This window comes from Canis lupus, chromosome 10, assembly GCF_003254725.2.
Source record: "Canis lupus dingo isolate Sandy chromosome 10, ASM325472v2, whole genome shotgun sequence".
NCBI lineage: Eukaryota > Metazoa > Chordata > Mammalia > Carnivora > Canidae > Canis > Canis lupus.
The window spans coordinates 50,793,989-50,807,980 of NC_064252.1; the positions used below are offsets into that span (position 1 = coordinate 50,793,989).

Genomic DNA, 13,992 nt, shown 5'->3' on the forward strand with positions numbered 1-13,992 from the left:
ATTTTATTTTCCACCGCTCCCTAATTGCACTCTGTGTTCTTCTAGGTCAGAAGTCAGCAAACTATAGCTTCTGGACGCAATCTGGCCTGCTGCCTGTTTTTGTGTGGCCTGTGAGCTAAGAATGGTTTTTACATATTTAAGTGGGTGAAAAGAATCAAAAGATGACTAATACTTTGTGACATGTGAAAATTATGTTAAATTCGACTTCTGTCCACAAATAAATGTTCATTTGAACATAGCTACTCTTAATTCATTTAGGTATTATCTGTGGCTGCTCTCATGCTGTGAGAGCAGCAGTGAGCAGTTACAAGAGACAGTATTATCCACAAAGTCTAAAATATTTATCTGGCTTCTTACAGAAAAGTTTGTCAGCTCCTGTTCTTGCTGAACTAAATTCATTTCTGTCCTTACCTTTTTGTCCTCATATGTCTTCCTCTCTGTCTGGAATGCTTTTCTTTTCTTTCCTTCTTTCTCTTTGTTCTCTGTTAAATCCTCATTCTCTCTAGGTGAGTTTATCCAAGCTCATGGTGTTAAATTTGATCTATGACTCCATATCCAACCTCTGCCTTGAACTCCAGACCTAAATATACAACTGTCTATTGGGTACCTCAGGTTGGTATCATAAACCTCTCAACCTAACGTGTTCAAAGTTGAGCTCTAGATCTGTCCCCCTAAACCAACTCCTGTCAGTCTGCCCCATTGCAGTTGACAAAAACTCTACATTTGTAGTTGGTCAGGCCAAAAACTTTGGTGCATTTTTTATTCCTTTGTCTCACATTTCACAGTCAATCTGTTGGCAAATCGTGTTGGCTCTACCTTCAATATATATCCAGAATTTGACTGTATCTCACTATTCCCATTGCCATCCCCTGGTCCAAACCAGCATCTTTTCCCTGGACAACTGCAATGACCTCCCAACTGTTCTTGCTGCTTTTGCCCCTAAGACCACACAGTGTCATCTTCTCAGATCACGCTACTCCCTGCTCAGATCCTTCCCATGACTTCCTGTCCAAAGTCTACACCTCCTTCTCACCTGTTGCCTCTCAATCTCATTTCCTACTACTCTTCCCCTCACTCACTCCAGCATAGAGACACTGACCTTGCTCTTCCTCAAGTTCCTCCTGGCTCTTTTGTATTTCAGGGCCTGTGTGCTGTTGTTCCCTCCTCCATATTGTCCTGCAGCATCCCCATAGATATTAAGACTTAGATATCTCACTCTTTAGATGTTCAGTGTACCTTCTCAGTGAGACCTTCTATGGTCTTCTCATCTACAATTTCAAATCTGCATTTGTGGTTTAATTTTTCTTCCTTAGCACTTTGCATTAGTGTATTTACTTGTGTTCATTATTGTCTACACAATAATGTAAGTTCATGGGTATGGGAATTTTTGTCTGTTTCACTCACCACTGTATTCCTACTACCCAATGCCTCACACATATAGAGTGCAGCATGTATTTGTGGCATGAGTGCATGAGGGAAAACATTCAGCTCGAGGGCTGGTTTCATGAACCCAACCTGGAGCCTAGGTCCTTCTTCCTCTGGGCCAGTGATCATCTTTAATTGTATTTACTACACTGTAGAACAATTACTTGTTTGACAAATCTGTTTCCCCTACTAAACTGAACTTGATTCATTTTGTATCCCGATGCCTAGCACACCTCCTGGCATGTAACAAATTCTCATTTAATGTTTCATAACTGAATGAATAATTCTTTACCTTTCAAGAAGATGCTTCTCAGAGATTGATTGATTGATTGATTGATTGATTTTGACAGGGAGGGGGACAGGCAGAAGGAGAGGGAGCGAGAACCTTAAGCAGGCTCTGCAGGGCATGTGGAGCTCAATCTCACCACCTGAGACCAGGATCACAGCTGGAATCAAGAGTTGGATGTTTAATACATTGAGCCATCCAAGCACCCTAGAGATTTATTTAAATAGTAAATGATACTTAAATTGGAATAGAATTTTAAAAACCCACAGTTATTCAGGATCATACTTGCTTTTGATTCTGAAGCCACTGAAGGCAAGCCGTGAGTTTTACTGAGATGTAGAACATACTCTACATATTACAGAGCATGATACCAAAGACTTCCAGGTTGAAAATCAAGGTGCAGTTCCTTGCCTGGTGATGTCCTGACTTACATCATTGCTTATGCCTTAAGTTAAGACTGTTGGTAGGTGGAGAAAATATTTACTTTTATTTGTTTGTTTTCAATCAAGACCTGTAAGACCTGCTAATTGGCAAAGTGGAAAGGATTAACGATCTCTAATCACTGTTAGAATGAAAAATGCCCTTATTGTTTTCCTGTCTCTAAATAACCTTTTTCCATCTGTGTTCAGGAAACAGTCACAAGTCAGCTAAGTAAAAATCTTTCAGTTGGTCTTTAAAAACAAGCATTTATTTACTGGGAGATCATTGACTCCAGTCTGGCTGCCACAGTCAGAGAGTTGGCAGTGGGGGTTGGGGTGGCATAGCAGTGGATTTGCAGAAGGTTGGGCCAGCAGAGCAGTCGGGGAGAGAGCCTGATCTTAGGCACTTTGATATTCTGGTTCTGGGGTCACTAGCAAAATGAGATTTGCATTTATCATTTTGCATTCTCCTCTTGGTGATTTCATGTACGTTTCCTTATTTGAGTCCCGCACATACATGTGAGCAGTGAAGGCGTGAACTCCGAGAAAGTGAGAAAAGTGGAGAAAGTGAGAGCAAGAGGCAAAGTGACTTGCCTTGTCAGTGACTGATCAGGAGGAGGACTTGGGCACTCACGCAGGGCTCTTTCCACTGGCCTTTTCTTCTGAACTATATGCTTGCCTCAAGACTTTTTTTTTTAATTGCATGTATATAGAGAAAGAACTTGAAATGCTTAGGTGGCAATGACATGGAGTGTTTGCTTTGTGCTCAGCACTAAGGTAGACACAAAGAAATAGAAAACACTGTCCTTGTCCTCAAAATATTTATAGGCCTAGCTGGGGGGAAAGAACATATACACAGAACAAGAAAATAATAATAATAATAATACTGTAGGGTGAAAAACTTCAGGTCACAAAAACATGTATGCTGACATGTACGCTGAATATTATAAATTTTTATTCATTTTCATTTCTTTCGTTTGCTTAAAATATAACATCTGGAGTGAGGACACTGCTCAGAAGCAGGCCCTGTGGCTTCTCCACTTTTCTTAACTCCTAATCTGCACGCTCCCACCCTTCCAATTAAAGTTATCTCGGTCTCCTCCAGATTAAATAGTCTCTTGTGGTTTACAGTCTATTTTGATTTAAAGTGGTCTCTACCAGGTAAATAGTCCTCAATGCAAAGTCCAATTCCCTAACCGGGCTGTTTCTCCCCCTCCCCCAGGGCGGCTGTGCGGCCGGCGGGGGCGGGGCTGCAGGGCCGAGCGCGGGTCTGGTCGGGGCACCCTGGCAGCTCCCCAGGGAACGCGGGGCTAAGTTTTAGCTTCCCCCCTGGAGGGGTCGTTCCCAGGGTACGTTGGAGCCGCAACGCCCTGCCTCCCCGTCTGGCCACAACCCACTGTCCTCTCTTGCGCTACCCTGACCCCCGCGGGCGTGGGATCCCCCAGTCTCCTCCTCGGTTTCTTTTGAGGGGCCCCGGCATTTGTCCCACACGCTTTCCCCTCCGGGAATTCAGTCCAGACAGGATGGGTCGGAATACACCTGTCCCCTCCCCCCCTTCCTTCTTCCCACCCCTTCATCCCCTTGATCCCCGCACCAAAGTCGTCCTCCTCCCCACCCAGTGCGGGTCCCTCATCCTTGGAGTTTCCCTACTCCTGGCTTTCAGTAAAACTCTGTGTCTCTTGGTTCATGAGAAATAAAATCATTAAAAAAAAATCTTTTCTGTTCTCAGTGTTGGGTTTTCAAAACCCTTCATGTCTAATCAAAAGTCTTATTTTAGGGATCCCTGGGTGGTGCAGCGGTTTGGCGCCTGCCTTTGGCCCAGGGCGCGATCCTGGAGACTTGGGATCGAGTCGGGCTCCCGTGCATGGAGCCTGCTTCTCCCTCTGCCTGTGTCTCTGCCTCTCTCTCTCTCTCTCTGTGTGACTATCATAAATAAAAAAATTTTTTAAAAAGTCTTATTTTAGAAGTCAAAAACTGAACATTGACTCCTTTTACACTCTGCATTCCTGCTGTAAGGATCCAATGGTTTAAGGAAAAGAGGATGCCTGCTACAGAATGAAGGGTGCTGACATACAAGGAAGTCATAAGAGAAAAACACATTAATACAGTTCTAAAATATTTTCCCTGTTGCATATGCATAGAAAAATAATCTGGAAAAAGTGTACACCAAAATGTTAATAGTGACTTCTTTTGGGGTGGTTTTTTCAAGTTATTTTATTATTTATGTCCTCTCATATTTTCAGAATTTAAAAAAAAATGCAATGCAAATGTTTCTTTTGTAAACAGAAAAAGCAATAAAAAGATCTCCATTGGTGTGGGGGAGAAGATAGAGCTCTACCCATGAGAAATATCTCAAGACTATGACCCCAAGTTAATTGTCAAATAAGCGACTGAGCCATAGCTGTAATGAATCTTTTCTGAGTCACATTTTTCCTCTTCTTTTAAAAATTAGGATATAATTAACATATCATAAAATCCACCCTTTCAAAGTGCACAGCTCATTGATTTTTAGTATATTTGCAAAGTTTTACAACCATCACCACTATTTAATTCCAAAACATGTTCATCACTCTAAAAAGAAACCCCATACCCGTTAGCAGTCACTCTATTCCCCCTTCCCTCAGCCTCTGGCAACCACTAATCTGTTCTCTGTTTCTATGGATTTGCCTATTCTCCACATTTCATGTAAATAGAATAGTACAAAATGTGGCCTTTTGTGTTTGGTTTCTTTCATTTAGAATAATGTTTTCAAGGTTCATCCATGATGAGTCATATTTTTCTTGATCTCCTTTTCTGAAAAGCTTTTCTCAGTGCTGCAGTAATCCACATTCTAGTCCCTTGACCCTTGCTGTATAGCCTATATAATGCAAAAAATTCAGACTACTTCTTGCTTCAAAGTTGCATTTCTTGCTCTATCGATAGACTCCGTGGAATAGAAAATTAATCCCAATTTACTACCAAAAAATTATATTTGGCTTTGGAATACAAAGCCAAATAATATGGGAGTGGTGGAGGAGGAGAGGAAGCAGGGATAGGGTGAGGTCCAATGACTTAGCTTCCTTGGAATCTGAGGTTGATATTATTCAAAGCTTATAGGGAAAGTAGCCCAACAGATTGGACTCGATATTTTATTGTAAAAAATAAGCTTTCTCAGGTGGGTGGGCATTAACAATATTGGACAATGAATATGTGTATATCCTCTTGAATCTTTCTTATTTCTTATTTGTTAATACTCCTAGATATTGATCATTTCTTCAAATAGGAATGAAGGCAAAGACTGGGTTCCCAAATATCAAAGTGTCTTGTAATCCTACAGGGTAAAAACACAAGAGTCATTCCAAGTCAGTGATCTTTAATCTTTTGGGGGTCATAGATTTAGTTTTTTGAATCTCTGAGGAGAATTATGGACCCTTTCCTAAAAAATGTTAGTTATAATTTCCAAGGGTGTATAAGTCCCTCCAACCATCCAAGGTATCCACAGCATCTTAGTCAGCTTGAGCTGCTCTTACAAAATCTCATAGATTGGGTGGCTTAAACAACAAAAATTTATTTCTTCACAGTTCTGGAGACTAGAAAACCCAAAATCAATGTGCTGGCAGACTAAATGTCTGGTGGGGGCCTTATTCGTATTTTGCAGATGGCTACCATCTTTCTGTGACCTCATATTAGGGGGAACATAGTTCTCTTATGTTACTTCTTATAAGGGCACTTGTCCAACCATGAGCGCTCTGCTCTCACAACTTGTTCTGAATCTAATTACCTGACAAAGGCCCTACTTCCAAATACCATCACAGTAGGGGTTAGGGTTTCAACATATGAATTTTGGAGGGATGCACACATTTAGTCCACACCAAAGAGATAACCTCCCGATTGCTCTAGGAAATCTACTCTAGGAAAATGCCCCCTCTTTATTACTCTCTAGAGTCTCAGCCGTAGGTCCCAATCCTGTCTCCTGTTCTGATTAACTGGGTGGGACGCCATGGACTTGAAGACCTCTTGGCCCTGGAGAGGAGCCTGTATGTCTTCTACTGAATCCTGCTCTAGGGACAGGAGGCACTGCTAGGTGCCAGTTCTAGATACATAATCCGAGGAAGAAGTGAGTGAATAACAAAGGGGATGAGAATTTTGCCCTCACTCCTAATACAGTCCCCTTGTTATGTTCTACATATATTCTTGATTTTATCCTTGCTTCTCATCAGAGCTTCTCTCCCTTAAGAACGTAGTGAAGTGGAGAAAAGCATTAGCTCCTTAGCGTGGGTTTGGAGAAAGACTTTTGGTAAGCAGTGCATGCCTCCAGCCAGATTTGTGAATAAACTGGGGGCGGATTCAGGATCAGCAAGAAGGAAGTGCTTCTGAAGGATAGAAGACATGTCTAGAAGACATGGACTTGAACTTGAGGGGCAGATTTTTCTCAATGGATGGCTCAAGTCTTTGAATTCCCCATTTCAGGGTCTGGCAAAACTCAAATTTGTTAACTTTAAAGCACTATATAAGTTAAACATTTGTTTGGTGTTTCAGGGAAGAGATGAGGGCATTTTCTCAAATAAAAAGAGAGAAAGAGTTCTGTTTTCTTAGTGACTGTCCTTCTATAAGTCCTCTCTGCCTCACTTTGGTTGGTTCCTAGGAGTGGCCGGGTGAGTTTATTATCCCATCTCCTTGGTAGTCAAGCTGAAAGATCCTTTTTCATTCCCTCTCAGAGAAGAAGTCCTGCATAGTTCTATATCATCTATAGGAGACTCAGTCTGGAACCAAATCACCAACTGACCTTGTTCTGACTATTGAGTCATGGGTGATGTATAAGCAAGACACAGCAGGACTGAAAACTTCTAATGGGCTCTGCTGTCGAAAGGTGCTATTTTTAACTACTGGACATTATTTTTAATATAAATAAATATGATAGTGCCTATCGATAGAAAGATATCTTTAACACACCTCAAAAAGAGTTGTCAAGGAAAATAGAGAACTACATTTTGCTAAGTTTGATGATTTTTCTTTAGTCCTCATCTTACTTGATCTATCACTAGTATCTGACAGTTATTATTGCTGTCTTCTTGAAATACTTTTTGTGCTTGGCTTTGGGGATATTCCACTTGTCTGATTTCTTCCTATTTCATAGGCTGTTCCTTTCCTCTTTCCTTTATGGTTTCTACTCATCTTTCCAAGTTTTAAACACTTGGTATATTTGTTTAAAAGTACTGGTGCCCAAGGCACATGAGTGGCTCAGTCAGTTGGGCATCTGCCTTGGGCTCAGGTCGTAATCCCCAGGTCCTGGGATAGAGCCCCATGTCAAGCTTCCTTTAGGGAACCTGCTTCTCCCTCTCCCTTTGTCCCTCCCCCACTCCTGCGAGCGCTCTCTCTCTCTTTTACACACTATTTCCACAAATAAATAACATTTAAAAAAAAAAACACTGGTGCCCAGTCCCTACCCTAGGAAATTGTCATTCCAATTGTCTAGATTGAAACCCATGTATTTTTTTTTTAAGATTTTATTTATTTATTCATGAGCGACACACACGGAGAGGCAGAGACATGGCGTAGAGGGAGAAGCAGGCTCCCTGTGTGGAGCCCGATGCCGGACTTGATCCCAGAACTCTGGGATCACAACCAGAGCCGAAGGCAGACACTCAACCTAGGTGTCCCCATGTATTTTTTTAAAGGTCATTAAGATGATACATTTTATGTTATGTGCATTTTATCACAATTAAAAACATGTTTTTAAAAGATCCTTAGGTGATTCTTATTAGTAGCCAAGACAGAAACTTCTGGCTTATCTGTTGACAATACTTCAGTTTATATCTCTAACCTGTACCTCCTCCATGAATGCTTGAATTGTTTGTCCCACTGACAGCCTGACATCTCTTCTTGGATGTCTAATAAGCTTCTCAAACTTAACTAAAACCACATTTCTGATTACCTATCCCACACCTGCTCCTCCCATAGTCCTCCCTCAAATCTTTGGAATCCTCATTGACTCTTCCTTTCACATTCCACACCCAAACCATCAGCAAATCTTGTTGGCTGTCTTCTCAGAATCTGACAATTTTTCACCACCTTTATTTAGCATTTAAACTGGCCAAGCCACCATCGTCTCTCACTTGGATTATTGTAATAGCCTCCTAACTGGTCTCTCTGCCTCTGCCCTTGCCCACAAACAGACTCTGTGAAAGTTACAACAGATAGCATTCTTCCTCTGTGTCACATCCTCCGACTGGCTTCCCTTCTCACTCACAGCAAAACCCAAAGTTCTTAAAATCGTCCACAAAACCCAGCTAATCACTCCCTTCATCTTTACCTCTCTCTCCTTTCACCACATTCTGTCTACCCTGTGCTGTGGTGACCGCAGCCACCCTGACCTGCTTAGCATGCTCCCACTCAGGGCCTTTGCTCTGCCTGAAGCCTCTGAGGTTAGCTCAAGCAAGGTCACACAACTTATAAGTGGTAGACATGGGATTCGAACCCACTTCTGATTATAAATCCAGTTTTTACCGCTGTACTGTGTGGCCTCTCTACTGTGAACAGTATTCATTCAGTCATTTGGCTAGTGCTTTCCAGGTGCTGAGGTATAGTAGCCAACAAGACAGAGTCCTTACCTTTGTGGGGCTCACATTCCAACTGGAGGAAATTGTAAAAAATAGATAAATTTAAACATAGGGTGTCAGAAGGAGAAACAAAGTAAGGCAAAGAGATAGGAAACTCAGGGCAGGAGTTGCTATTTTATGAATCTATGGGAGGTCAGGAAGACTTTACAATCAAGTGACATTCTAGCAGAGACCCTAGCAGACAAAGAGTAGACATAAGCCACAGGCATAGAGCAGGAGCAAGGATTCAAGTTAGAGTGGTCAAAGGAGTTCACATTTCCTTTCGATTTAAGTTACTTGCAATGTAACTATTACCTTACTGAAATATTTCTAACCTGTGGCTCACCTGTGTTTTGAATGTTTTTGGAAGTGGTATGAATGGATTGTTCTTGCCTAGACATGCTTGTGGCTGGGCAACTGGTAGGGGTTTGGGTCTGCTACTGAAACAAAGTCCCTCTAGCTAATAGAAGCATATATCAAGGTGCTAAGAATATGAGTCAGAAAATCCCAGTTCTATTTTGTGTACTCTTTGTATAACCTAAGACAATTTACTTCCCTGTCCTAAGTCCCAGTTCCCAAATCCGTAATGTGAGGATGATCACAATAGGTCAATTTTCAACCACCAGGCACCTACCTATTCTTTGTTCTAATTGATTAGTCATATCAGTTGTTAATTATTTTCTATTTATTTATTTATTTACTTGAGAAAGAGAGAGAGAGAGCGCGCACCAGCAGGAGGGGCAGAGGGAGAAAGAGAGAGAATATCTCAAGCAGACTCTCGGCTGAATGTGGAGCCTGAGGTGGGGCTTGATCCCACAACCCTGAGATCATGTCCTGAGTGGAAATCAAGAGTCATTTGCTTAACAACTGAGCCACCCAGATGCCCCCATTGTTAATTATTTTCAATATCATTCTTGAATAAGGGTATTTACCTCATGGGAGTCATTGTGATAACTGTATTGCTAAATAGTTATTATTATTATTATTATTATATCTATATTTATTATCATAGTCTAAATCAAGAGTCAGCAAACTATGGCCTATGGGCCAAATCTAGGACCCCCCTCCCATCTTTATAGCATGGAGATGTCCCCAGTGAATTCTGACATCAAATTTCTGCAAATAAAAAGCTACATAGGGAACCATGATGTTCAGGTAGGCAATGAATGATATGCATAAATGTGTCCACTTTCTGGTTTCTCCTTGCTCCCTGGTCTCATATTCTGGTGTTAGCCTTTACCTTGCAATACTAGATTAAGGCAAGGACAGAGAGGTATTCCCAGAGAAGGCAGAAAGGAGAAGATGCTTTCTTTGCCAACTTGGTGGAACGTAGGGTCATATTTACTCTTCACAGCACCTGGGTCCTTCAAAACATTATTTGGGTATTAGTTTTGATTTTGCTTCTTCAGAACCAGTAAGTGCGTTAGGAATTTTACTATTTTTTTAAAGTTCTTTTTATCCATATTTCTTTAAAAAGTGGTCACAGTTGCAAGCCTTCAAATAAATCAGGCTGAGCCCAAGGGAAATCAAACACTAGTCACAAAATGATAGAGGTCAAAACCCAAAGAGGCACCTAGGTGGCTCAGTCGGTTAAGTGTCTGCTGTTGGCTCAGGTCCTGATCCCAGGGTGCTGGGATGGAGCCCCACGTTGGGCTCCCTGCTCAGGGGGTAATATGTTTCTCTCTCTGCCTCTGCCTCTGCTTGTGCTGTCTCTCCCTATTTCAAATAAATAAGTAAAATTAAAAAAAAAACAAAACCCAAAACACAAGAGGTTCATATACTCTTTCTATTTTTCTTTTTTTTTTTTTAAGATATTATTTGTTTATTCATGAGAGACACAGAGAGAGAGGTAGAGATACAGGCAGAGGGAGAAGCAGGTTTCCTGCGGGGAGCCCGATGTAGGACTCGATCTCAGGGCCCCAGGTCATGCCCTAAACTGAAGACAAATGCTCAACCACTGAGCCACCCAGGTGCCTCAATCCTTTCTATTTTTTTTTTTTTTTTTTTTTTTTTTAGTTTGATTTGACTCTTGTGGGAATTTGTGACTTTGGGAATGCTGAGAATAACCAAGCTTGTGGTACTGGTTTCATTTTACTTCAGAAACAGACTAAGAGGGAAGAGGGTCCATAAGCATGGTTAACTGCTGACTGACTACCTACCATGCACAGAGCATCATGTTCACCTAGGTGTTTTATAGGGACTCAAAGACTTCTTTGAACCTACATGCAAAGTTGTATTACTCTGTGTCCATAATTCAGCTTTAAAAAACTCATGACTTTAGTTTTTTGAAAAGAGAAACTTGAAATGTTTCTTAGTTAATTAATATTTATTTGGTTTCAGGAGAAGATCAGATATCTCTTCCTCTTATTTAGGATATGATTAACTAGCTGCCTTTATCCCAGCTTATAAATATCATGTAATCATTGTTTTCCAGGAAAGATCTGATTTCTCATCAATTGTTTATAGAAGATCAATCAGAAAAGGTGAGAGACAGAGGTTTATGGAAACGCCTCTAACAGTGGTGCGTGTATGGACTGTGCCTTTGCCTGGATTGGAACGCAAACTAGGTCCAAACACTGGAGCTGCAGGGCCCGAGGCCCAGGAATTGCTGAATGACGGAGCTGCTGGGCCAGGCTGATGTCTTGAACAGGCCTTGGGAGCATTTGGCTTTCTCCACAGAGACAGCACAGGAGGACTTCTCAGCCTTGAGGGACCCAGTGTGTGTCTCCTGCCAGGAGAGGCCTCCTGGTCTCCCATTTCCATAGTCTTCTTCAAAAAGGGTTTTCTATCCTTCCCCCAACTTCATCTGAACGGAAAAGATCACTTCTCTTGTTGGAAGGAGAAAGGAGGCCTAAAACAAAGGTGTATTTCTGCTTGTATCACAGATCCTATGCCTTCTCTCTGCTCCTTCTGGCTCCCTCCTCAGCCCCTCGGATAAGATTTGCTCCCAGCAGAGCGTGTGCCTCTTTCCTGTCAAAACTAGCCCTGGAGAGTAGGCCATGGAAGGGAATTCATGCTGAGGTAGTAATGATTAGTATTAACTTTGAAGAGCATTTGTATTTTATCCTGGGAAAACCTCATTAAAAGGTGAAACTACAGCATGAACTTAGAGGTTGTAGACAGTAGGTGGGAGCTCATGGAAGGGCAGTGGAGCTTCTTGGCCCGTTAAAATAACAGTCCACAAAGGTGGCAGCTTACTGCAGTTCATCTCAGATATGAGATCGTACATGAATATATGAACATAATTTAATATAATTTTAACTGTCACCACCTAAACTGGTTGATTCTAGCTTCTCGGAAAGCTAGAGATTTAGAGTCAAATGGTAGAACCAAAGGAAATGATCATCATTTGGCCTTTCAGAAGAAAGTTTCAATCTCTTTTGGCTTTCCTCCAGGGACTCTGAACAGGACACTGAGTGGCTGAAAAGCCAATGTTTTCAATGTATCATAACTGCAATCAGTCCTATGTGTTAATTTTTGGGAAAGGCTAAGTTATAAAAACTTTCATATTGAGGGGAGCACCTCTATGGCTCTGTGGGCTTTTTGTTTTCTTCTTCTTTCTTCTTCTTCTTCTTCCAAAGTTTTTATTTATTTATTCATGAGAGACACAGAGAAAGAGAGAGGCAGAGACATAGGCAGAGGATAGAAGCAGGCTTCCTGCGGGGAGCCCGATGTGGGACTCGATCCTAGGACCCCAGGATGGTGACCTGAGCCAAAGGCAGACACTCTACCCCTGAGCCACCTCTTCTTCTTCTTTCTCCTCTCCTCCTCCTCCTCCTCCTTCACTTCTTTTTGGTGGGAGGAGATGAAAGATTTTGTTTTATTTATTATTTTTTTTAATTTTTATTTATTTATGATAGTCACACACACAGAGAGAGAGAGAGAGAGGCAGAGACATAGGCAGAGGGAGAAGCAGGTTCCATGCACCGGGAACCCGACGTGGGATTCGATCCCGGGTTTCCAGGATCGCGCCCTGGGCCAAAGGCAGGCGCTAAACTGCTGCGCCACCCAGGGATCCCCCAAAGATTTTGTTTTAGTTAATGTTTTTGTTTTTGCTTTTAAAATGATGAAAAACAAAATGCTTTACTGGCACATGCAAACTTTCCCATAAAATTCTTTTTGGCCATGGACTAAGTACACATACACGGTGCCAGGAGGGGTTTTATGGCTTCCTTTTTTTCCCCCTGCAAAGAGAAAAAAAAAATGATCACAGGATCAAAATAAAGCTAGAACGCAGACCATATTCCAGCCTCATCATTTGAGCCTTTTTAAAAAAAATTTATTCATGAGAGAGACACACACAGAGAGAGAGAGAGAGAGAGAGGGGCAGAGACACAGGCAGAGGGAGAAGCAGGCTCCATGCAGGGAGCCCGATGTGGGACTCGATCCTGGGACTCCAGGATCAGGCCCTGGACTGAAGGTGGCGCTAAACCACTGAGCCACCCGGGCTGCCCTACTTTGCCTTTAATAATCACTATAATCCAACTTTGGTTTTGTCAAAAAGAAATAAAATAACCATATTACCTTCTTTCGCTCTGGGCTTCCAGAACAGATGCAAACATGGAGAATTCTGTGAGCTGAGCTGCCACTGCTGTAGTGGTCAGGCATATTTATAAACCTCTCTGATTTGACCAGTGCCCCCCAGGCAGCCTCCTGTAAGCCACATGACAGTCCTTCTGGAGACAAGGACATTGCTCTGTCCTTGCAGGCTCTTCATTACCTGAGTGCTGGCCAGTCAAGGAGCAGGGGGATCCTGGCTGGTTGACAGCCTCAGCTCCAGTCTTTAAAACCAATAGGCCCACTACCACCTTCTAACACCAACACAGCAATCCATTCTGTTGATTGGGTCAATTGCAATCAGATGAGATCAGGGGAACATTTTTTTTCTATTAGGGGTAACTGACCCATCAGACTAGAGTTCAGGAAGTAAACAAAAGCTTTCTCAGAATTCTTATTCTCCTGTTTTTGAGCAGGAGTGACATCCTTCTGTGGCCCTCCCTGAATATCAACTTCCTACTCCAGAAAGAAAGCAAGATTATTGATTATTCTATAGAAAAGATACTTATTTTTACGTAGTCATACACACTCCGTATCATGAATATAAACATTACATTTGAACTTCATTGGGATCGGGGCAAACTTTGTAATCATAAACATACTGGAGGGGAAAAAAATCATAAAATGTCAACAGACATCACTTCATAAGAATTTAATATTTCTGTATGACAAGAGAAACTATAAATAAAATCAAAAGTCAAATGACAAATGGGAAGATATTTATAAC

The 13,992-nt window shown here is 41.8% G+C and overlaps 1 long non-coding RNA gene across 7 annotated transcripts in view; it reads left to right on the forward strand.

Annotated features, from left to right (window-relative positions):
• LOC125756003 (uncharacterized) overlaps nt 1-13,992 on the forward strand; it is a 71,318-nt gene that overhangs the window by 22,175 nt on the left and 35,151 nt on the right. For 4 of the 7 annotated variants that reach the window (XR_007413786.1, XR_007413784.1, XR_007413787.1 and 1 more), the window contains one exon: nt 11,143-12,951. The exons of 2 other annotated variants lie outside the window; for them this stretch is intronic. This is a non-coding gene — a long non-coding RNA (uncharacterized LOC125756003). Of the gene's footprint in view, nt 1-45; nt 203-11,142; nt 12,952-13,992 lie in introns of those variants that run through there. One more of the 7 variants, XR_007413788.1, reaches the window with a different exon arrangement.